At 44.8% G+C, this 10,112-nt stretch overlaps 1 non-coding gene across 1 annotated transcript; it reads right to left on the minus strand.

The window, feature by feature from the left end:
- Nucleotides 1-8,500: 8,500 nt before the first annotated feature.
- On the minus strand, nucleotides 8,501-8,619 carry LOC127214975 (U5 spliceosomal RNA). The gene has a single exon (XR_007833910.1). It is a non-coding gene; the product is annotated as a U5 spliceosomal RNA (small nuclear RNA).
- Nucleotides 8,620-10,112: the final 1,493 nt, after the last annotated feature.

Genomic DNA, 10,112 nt, shown 5'->3' on the forward strand with positions numbered 1-10,112 from the left:
CGGAGGAGAGAGAGAGGGAGAGAAAGAGCAGAACAGAGAGAGGGAGAGAAAGAAAGAGAAAGAGAGGGATGGGAGGTGGGCAGGGCCCTTTTAAAAGGGAACACAGTGAATGTGCACAGGTGGTGATCTTAGTGGCTGCAGCTGAGGGTGTATCCTGTCGGAACCCCAAATGCAGGCCAGTACAGATGCCTGAATACTAACAGTATCAGAACATAACATGGAATTGGCACTTTAAATGAATGAGTTTGTAAAGTAACCCTGCTTTGTATGGTGGTGTATACCTGCAATTCCAACATTTGGGAGGCTGAGGCAGAACTGAGAATTTGAGACCCACCTGGACTACCTAGTGAGACCGTAGTGAAACTAAAATAAATAAAATAACCCCCCTGGGGGGATGTATGAGATGAGTACTCACCTAGCATGTGCAAGGGCCTGCATTCTATCTCCAACGCCACAAAATTAAAGAAACAAAACAGTAAATATATAGCCTATGTTTTCTTATATAATTGCATGAATTACCCCTCTCTTTCAGGCAGTGTGAAGGTCCCTTATAAGGACAAACACCCAGTAGCAAAGCCCTGTTGGAATCAATCAGAAGTACCTAATTTTATTTCATATACAAACATTTCCAAAGCCTTGACTACCGAGACATCAAGATGGGGCAGACCAGCTATGATTCCACAAACTACTGAAATGCCGAGGGCTTAGGCACAAATTACAGAAGTTGCTAAACAGATTTGAATAGAAGCTGAGAACAGTAAGGGCAATGCTTAATTATTAGCCAAAGTGCTTTTCCAGCTGAAACATTTGCTCATTGGCCCGGTGTGAACACTTTCAAATAACAATGATTCTCTTTGGGCTCAGATGTGCTCTGTAGCCAACCTGAACTTTGGAGCCCTGAAAGAATTGTTATTACTTTATCTGAACGCTGCCTCTGGGAATTAGTTTACCAACTGTACCAGCCCTAGACTTACAAGGGGCTTGGGTACCATGGTGTCTTCTTTTTCTGAAAGAACTCAGAGTTGTGCCCCAGTATTAATGCCCATAATAAATATATGGCTCTTTTCTTTCTGACATGGTCTCATGTATCCCAGGCTGGCCTTGAACTTCTCATCCTCCTGCTGTCAGGTCTTGAATGCTGGGATGACAAGCATGTACCACTGTGCAGCTTGTAGTCATTTATTTTTTTTTAAGCCCTCGTGAGGGAAGGCAGGAGGAGGGCTGGCTCAGTGGCTGAAGTGCTTACTGCCAAGTCTAATGGCCTGAGTTTGATCCTTGGAACTCGCATCACACAGTAGAGGGATAGAACTGACTCCCACAAGATGTCCCCTGTGCTGTGGCATGTATGCACACACACACACACACACACACACACACACACATCCACACATACACACGTACACACACAAAATAAGAAGTGTAAGCATTTGTGAAAGAAATAAAATAATTAGATTGTCATAGGAAGGAAAAAAAGAAAGGTTGATTGATCTGAAGGTAGGGGTGTGGGTCAGTGAAAGAGTGCTTGCCTACAGCCCAGGGTTCATTACCCAGAACTTAAAAAAAAAAAAAAAAAAAACTAAGCTGGAAGGCACAACTCCTTAACATGTTTTTTGGGCTTTTGTTGATGGTCTGTTTTTGAGACAGGATGTCACCATGTAGCCCTAACGGGTTTGTCCCTATGCGGAACAGGCTGGCCCTAAGCCTTGGTTTCGAGGGGTTTTCTTTGTTTGTTTTCATTTTTTTAAAACATTTTTCCATCAGGGACTTTAGGACAAGGATTGTGTCCAGGGAAAGAGCCAGAGAAAGTTGAGCCCCACTTTAGGGATGACAATTATGAAGGCTCCGAGTCCACTTCCTGCATCTGTCACTAACTGCCTATAACCATCCAACACCCTCCTCTGCACTTTTTGTTTGTCTGTTTGTTTGTTTGTTTGTTTGTTTGTTTGTTTTTTAAGCCAGGGTTTCTCTGTGTAACAGATCTGGCTGTCCTGGAACTCGCTCTGTAGACCAGGCTGGCCTCAAACTCACAGAGCTCCACCTGCCTCTGCCTCTTGAATGCATCACCACAGTCTGCCGGGCATGCCTTTTCAACCAGTTCCAATATGTTCCTTCTTTTTCTCTCTTGAGACAAGCTCTCTTTGAGTTGCCTAGGCTGACCTCAAACTCCTGGACTCAAGCAATCCTCCTACCTCAATCTCCCAAGTAGCTAGGATGATAGGTGGGCACCACTGCACCCAGACCATTTACGCAAGATTTTTTTTCAAAGATTAAAAAAATATATTTTTAATATATGCATCCACATGTGTGTGGACATGTGTGGACATGTGAGGACATGTTAGCGCAGGCGAGTGCAGATGCAGAGGCAGGTGGAACTCTGGCCAGCCTGGTCTACAGAGCCAGTTCCAGAACAGCCAGAGCTGTTACACAGAGAAACCCTGTCCCCAAACAAACTAAAAGCAAAAAAACTAAAGAAAACAAAAAACCCAAAGAGAGAGAGAGAAAAAAAAAAAAAAAAAAAAAAGGAAAGAAAAGGCATGTCCTTTGGCACAAACAGTGCTTCCGCCTGAATCCTGGGGATCTATACACAAACACACCCATGTCTGTCTGTTACACAGCAAGGGCCTCTATGTTAACAAGCCCTGTGTGTTTTCCTAAGAATTGCCTTCTGGGGTGATGAGAAGGTGGAAGTCAGCAGCCAACCAAAGGGAGTGGGTGGGTGGTAGCCACCAGGCAGGATCCTCTGTCTTCCCACAACCCTTAGCAGGAAGCAGACAGAGAAGGTTCCTATGGTGACAAGGCCTATTCTGCTTTATTGCTTTCATTCTGATGAGTGTTTTTACAAGATGTAAGCAAAGTACAACTGTTTTATAGCCAGGTGGTTAGAAAGACTGATACCCGTGGGTAAAGCTGGTGCACAAACTCCTGTGGGGAGCAGCACTGTGGCTTATCAGACCCACAAACTTCTCACACGGGCAGGTCTTATAGCCACCCGTGACCAAATGAGATAGCTTTGTACCCAGTTTTCCCATGTCATTGGGAATAAATGATAACTGTTCACTGTCCGAAGAGTGAAAGGGAGAAAGGGAAGGACGCGTGTTGTGTAAACATACCTAACATTTCCTTCTCCTTCTTCTGATTTATAAATGCCCCACTAAGTGAAACAGTTGCTAAGGAAGATTTCTAACCAGTAGCCATCTCTTGGGGCTGGAGAGATAGCTCAGCAGTTAAGAGCACTGGCTTCTCTTCCAAAGAACATGGGTTCAATTCCCAGTGCCCACGTGGTACCTTCCAACCATCTGTAACTCCAGTTCTAGGGGATCCAATATCCTCTTCTGCATATGTATACACGGCACACATATATACCTGCAAAACACCCATGCACATAACATAAAAATAAATCTTAATAAAAAAAGAACTATAATGACCTCGAACTAGACAGCAGCCTGACTGATACAATCCTGTCTGTTTTATGCATTTGGCTTATCAATCTGGCCACTGAAGCAACAGACTCCTTGAGAAAATATATAATATAGAGACGAGAATACCATCTTGTTGAACCCCAGTCTCCACAGCACTGTTTAATTGCTCATTAAAATGGAAGCACTTCGAGTAAAGGCACAGGCCTATCATCCCAGAACTGACAGAAGTAGGTGTAAGAAAGACAGGTCAGTGCTGCAGAAAAACAAAAACAAACAAACAAACAAAAAAAACAACAACAAAAACAAAAACACTGTGCAGAGCATGGTAATGAAAGCTTATAAGGCCAGTATGGGGAAGGAGAGCAGAGCCTGGGAGGGTCACTGCAAGGCTGAGGTCAGTCTGGCAGATATACTAGTTCCTGGCCAGTCTGCACTACAGGCTAAGACCCTCTCTGAAACCAACAAAACAAACAAGATTTCTCTCCAGACTCCGGGAAGTCCCTTTCTTTCTGAATAAATACATCCCCACCCTCGATTTTCTTCTTCCTCTTCTGTCTTTAATTCTCTCTATTCTTCCTTAGTCCTTTTTGTTGTTGTCTTTGTTTTGTTTTGTTTTCTGACACAGTGTTTCTCTGTGCAGCCCTGGCTGTCCTGTAACTCACTCTGTAGACCAGGCGAGCCTCTTCGAACTTACAGAGATCTGCCTGCCTCAGCCTCCTGAGTGCTGGGATTAAAGTGCTGGGCTCCTTCTTTAGTTTTAATGACTGCCCATCAGTGCTCCAGGACGGACAGGTAGACTCTCAGGAACTGTCAAGCTGCACACACTCTGAGTCAGTGATACTGTATTCTGTGTGTGGCTCATCTGGACTATGACATATAACTCAGGCATCCTGAGGAGCACTGCAAACTCTGTGATGTTTATTCTTATCACACATCTTGATCTATAGGGACAGCTCAAGAGTTGGGACCAATTATTGCAGGAAGGGCAGTCATCTAAGCACGTGTCTTATTTTTCTTGTCTCCTTATCGTGGCTTGCAAACAGCCAACGCATTAACTCTCAGCCAGCAACCATAGAGATAGAACCATTTGCTGCTCCGTGGCTCCAAGGTGGGTAACTTCCTTGTATGCCTCCCTAATGCATGTCATTAGACATGAAGGCTGCCATGTCTGAAGAGCTCCCGGGAACACACTGTAAATGACCCTTCATAAAGACCCACCCTCTCCGATCCTGATAAGACAAAGGTGAAGGTCCAATTCTGTTTGCTACACTCTTATTTCCTTCTATCTAAGTCAGAGCAGTTTCTGGAACCAGCTGTGTGTACTTGGTGGCCACAGAGGTTGGAGAAGGTAGTCAGGTCCTCCAGAACCAGATCTAACCGTGTTTGTGAACCACCTTGTGGGCCTTTGGGGCTTGGGTCTTCTGGTAGAGCAACAAGTGCTCCCCCATTTCCCCTTTTTTCCCTCTTCTTTTCTTTTTGTTTTTTTAGAGACATGGTTTCTCTGCTTTGTTTTGGAGCCTGTCCTGGAACTAGCTCTGTAGACCAGGCTGGCCTCGAACTCACAGGGAGGCAGAGGCCTGGCCCATTCCCCCTTTTCTTTTGACAATCTTTTACTGTGTAGCTCAAGAGGCCTCAAGCCCACAATCATCCAAACTCAGCCTCATTCCAGGCTGACAGTGAATCCTTTTAACAGTGTTGAAGAGTTAAATTATACATCAAGTGGGTAACTCTGTTTTGTTTTGCTGTTTTGAAACAGGATCTTACTATGTAGCCCTGGCTGGCCTGAAACTCACAGAGGTCCACCTGTCTCTGCCTCCTAAAGTGCAGGGAAGTTTAAAGGCTTGCTCTGCAACATCTGGCTTCAATAAATCATTCTCTTTTTGTGTGCTTCTTTGTTTGGTTTGGTTTTTTGAGGCAGGGTTTCTTCTGTATAGCTTTAGAGCCTTTTCCTGCAACTCACTCTAGACCAAGCTGGTCTTGAATTCACAGAGATCCTCCTGCCTCTGCCACCACTGCCCAGCTCTAATGAATCACTCTCAATGACGATGACATGACTCAACCATTCTAGTCCTCATTGAGGTGAAGCCATCACCAGCTGCTTCCACAGTACCACATGCCCTCCGCAAGCATGCCTGCCTCTCTGTATATAGATGCCACACCCCAGGACTCTGTGGCAGAGAACAGATTCCTGACTTTCAGACCAACTGGTGGCACACACCTTTAATCCCAGCAGAGGCAGGCAGATCTCTGTGAGTTTGAGGCCAGCCTGGTCTACAGAGCTAGTTCTAGGACAGCTAGATCTGTTACACAGAGAAACCCTGTCTTGAAACCCCCCCCCCCAAAAAAAAAACCAAATAAACAACAGCAAAAACAAAATTCCCCCAGTTGAAGCAGATTTCCTACTTCCCACCAGCAGCCCTTTACACTAAACCCATGGTGCCATATTCCCCCTTGCCTTAGCCACTCCTACAGGGTCTTCTAGGTATCCAATACGAGTCCTGCATATTTAACCTGGTTCTTCCTCTAAACCAATAAACATTCTTTCTGCTCCCCTCCCAAACTTCCTCTGAGTCCTTGGTGACTCCCACTCTGTCATCACCACCCTTGTCTAAGCTACTGAATGTTCCTCTGACACCAGGGGCACAGCAAGCCAGAGGCTATCCTTTTTCCTCCTCCTCCTGCCTCTTTTTGAGATCTGGCCATGTAGCCCAAGGTGGCTTTGAACTCACAATCCTCCTGCCTCAGCCTGCTAAATGTTGGGATTTTAGTTGTAGATTTAGCTGTACAAAAGTGCCTGCTACTCTCAGAATATTTCTTTACCTTCCCCATCAAACACCTAATTCCGTTGCAGCCCACTTTCTGTCTTCCTGGTTTCATTCTCCAAAGGACCCACTGACTACGGTATGGGGCCAATGCCTGTGATCCTAGCATTAAGAGGCAGAGGCAGGAGGGGTGATTCAAACTCCATCAGGGGCCTTAGTGAATTCCAGGCCAGTCTAGGCAACAGAGTGAAACCTTGACTCAGTGAAACAAAATAAACCAAAGAGCTCTGTCACCAACCTTGAACCTTTTCTCAGAACCGTTCTTGGCGCTCTTCACTCACAAACTGCCTATGCTCCAAGGCCCAACATTGCCTCCTGCTTTTTCTGAAACCTCCCTCGACTACCTTTTCCTTGCTCTCCTGTCATATTGATCCATTGACATGGATGATTCAACTTGAATCCAAGTACAGGCTGTTAGTATTCAAACATCTGTACTGGCCTGCCCTTGGGATTCTGACAAGATACGCCCTCAGCTTCAGCCACTAAGAGCACCACCTGTGCACATTAACTATGTTCCCTTTTAAAAGGGCCCTGCCCACCTCACATCTCACCTCTCTCTCTCTCTTCTCTTCTGCCACTCTTATCCCCAGAGACTTGTCTCCCCTCTCCCCTCCCACCATTTCTCATCCACTTTCTGCTAATTAAAAAACCCCTCCATCCAAGCTCTGTTGCATGGCATCTTTCTCTCTCCAGCCACTTTTAAAAATTACAACACAGGCCCCGTCACAGGCTGCACCTAAGCAGCTCTTAGAATCGCCCACACAGTGGAGATGACAGATTTACTTTGAAAGTGGGAACCCTCTACCTCAAGTGTACACTGTACACTGCCTGGCACGACTCCCACCTTTCTCCTGCTTACCTTCACACTCTAAAAATGAGTACTACACACACACACACACACCATGCCTTCCACACTACAATCTTTAAAAAAAAAAAAACAGGATATTACAAAAAAAAATCTCTATGGGTGGGGACTGGTGAGATAGTTTAGTGATTAAGAGCACAACCACCACTGAATAGCTAACAACGATCAATAACCCTAGCTCCTGAGAATCCACTACCTCTTCTGGCTTCTATGGGCACCACATTCATGAGGTACATTAACACATGTGCAGGCAAAACACTCACACACATAAAATAAAAATAAATATTAGAAAGAAAGATCTGCAGGGTATTTATAACTCTGATGCTTTTAACATACAATTCTTTGTGTGTGACATGGGTATACATGTATGTGGAGGTCTGAGGACAGTCTTGAGTATCCTTTCTCTTCAGGAACTGAAGATTTTTGTTGTTTTAATGCCCTTAATTCCCAGGCTCATCTGTCTGCCCATCTATCCATCTATAAATTTTTCTTTGAGACAGAGTCTCACTGTGTAGCCCAGGATGACCTCAAATTCACAGATTCTCCTGCCTCTACTTCCCAAGTGTTGGGATTAAAGGAATGTGACACCATAGCAGCTCATTTATTTATTTACTTATTTTAAAAATAATTTATTTACTTTTATTTCCTGCGCATTCATGTTTTGCCTGTATGTCTGTATGAAGGAGTTGGATGTCCTGGAACTGGAGCTACAGATGGGTGTGAGCTGCAATGTGGGTCCTGGGAATTGAACCTGGATTCTCTGGAAGAGCAGTCAGTGCTCTTATCTGCTGAGCCGCCCCCTTTTTTTAAGACAGGGTGTCTCACTAGGACCTGGGGCTCACCAAGTAGACTAGGTTGGCTGGCCAGAGTGTAGGGTCTCTGCTACTGCCCAGTGCTGGGATGACAAACATGAGCTTACACGTCTGACTCTTTACATTCATCCTGGTGATGGAACTAAAGTGTCCATGCTTGTAAGGCAAGCACTTTCCCAACTCTGTTATCTTCCCAGACTCCCTCACAGATTCTTTAATACTGGTTCCTTTAACACACAGTGTTTAATTTCCCTCCCCTCAGGATAGACTTGGTGACTCATTTCTTGGTGAGTAGAGTGTGTGTGTGTGTGTGTGTTGATGAGAAAAATCCTGGGCCTTGCACAGGTGCATTAGACCAGTGGGCTACACTCTTTTTTTTTTTTTTTTTTTTTTTTTTTTGGTTTTTTTGAGGCAGGGTTTCTGTGTAGCTTTGGAGCCTTTCCTGGAACTTGCTCTGTAGAGCTGGCCTCATACTCACAGAGATCTGCCTGCCTCTGCCTCCTGAGTGCTGGGATCAAAGGTGCGCACCACCACCACCACAAGTGGGCTACACTCTTAATCCATATTTCTTCTTCCTCTTCCTCCCTTTTTTCTATTTTGAGGTCTCAAAATATTGGGCTAAGATTCAGAGTTGGTCTTTTCTATGGAAATCTTTAGTAAAAGATGAAAGATTTTTGCATTCTGAAGAGAAACCAGAATATACAAAGGTCACTCACTTCTACTGAATAGTGTATGAAAAAAAACAAATAGGAACTTTTTTTTTTTTTTTTTTTTTTTTTTTAAGAGAGAAAATAAAATCAACACTGGGACAACCTGGGAGACTCCACTTTATCCACGTGATCAAGGCTGACACCAGTTATGTAATGATATCACATACCTGGTGATGTGGGCATTACACCTTTGAGACATCTCCCTCCCACCCCACACAACTCATTACATCAACCACTCACAAGAAACCTTGAGACAGATCCCAGTAGAGGAACACTGTATCAAACACCTGACCAGCACTGTTCATAGACATCAAGCTCAGGAACAGACAGAAAAAGACAGAACAAGACTTCTACAGATTGGAGGAATATCACTCTACAGTGATATGATAACTAATGTATGATGTATTTGCCTAGCCTTTGTAGATCTGTGGGTTCACAGTTCAGCAGTGTCCTGAGGCATAGACAGGGGCCATGATGGTTCATGCTTCTAATGACAACAATTAGGTGGCTGAGGTAGGAAGATTGCCAGGAGTTGAATCCAACCTGTTGCATTGAGACCCCCTCCTCAAAACAAAACAAACCAGATGCCTTTAATTCCAGAACTCCAGAAATAGAGGCAGGCATATCTCTGCAAGTTTAAGTCCAGCCTGATCTACAAATTGAGAGTTTCAGGACAGTCAGAGAAACCTTGTCTTGGGGGGGACCAACTCCAAACCAACCAACCAACCAACACCCTTCCTCCTCAAATTACCTTGGTCAGGCATGGCATGTTATTATGCTCATAGTCTCAGCACTTGCCAGCCAGAGGCAAGAGATTCAAGAGTTCAAGGTTATCCTTGGTTACATAATGATGTTATGGCCAGTTGTGCTATCTGAGACCTGTCTGAAAAAACAAGCAACAACAAAAGAAAACTCCATAAAGACAAATGGAAACGTTCAGTTGTGTTATTTGTATCTCTTCTGGTTACATAAAGAACTTCCACTCCTCCTCATCCCCACACTAGTTTCTCAGCTGTAAATACTTCAATATAACGGGAAACAAGCAAAACATTGTGGCACATGCCTGTATCCCAGGACATGCTGAGGAAGGGGAGGAGGGATACATAGTGAGTTTGTGTGCAGTCCCTGATCATAAGACACTGCCTCAGGGATGGAGAGATGGTTCAGCTGTTAAGAGCACAAGAAGACCCAGGTATTAAGGTGAAGCTTCACCCAGCCCCTGGCATCCATATGCCCACAGAGTCTGGGATGTTAGGGTGGAGGTTCCATCAAGCCCCTCCTCCATCTCCCTCCAGACCCTGCTGCATCTCAAAAAGTGGACAAATGATGTTCCCTCCCCAACAGATGCTCAAGACCACTCCCACAGGATATTTAAACTGTCCCCCCAGAGACACAGACTCCTGGTTTTTCCACTTTCCCTTTCCCTTCTCCTCTCTGGGTGGCTGGAAGGCCACCGGGGAGTGTTGTATCCATTAAATGTGGGC

The sequence above is a fragment of the Phodopus roborovskii genome, unplaced genomic scaffold (genome assembly GCF_943737965.1).
Source record: "Phodopus roborovskii unplaced genomic scaffold, PHOROB, whole genome shotgun sequence".
In the NCBI taxonomy this organism is placed as follows: domain Eukaryota; kingdom Metazoa; phylum Chordata; class Mammalia; order Rodentia; family Cricetidae; genus Phodopus; species Phodopus roborovskii.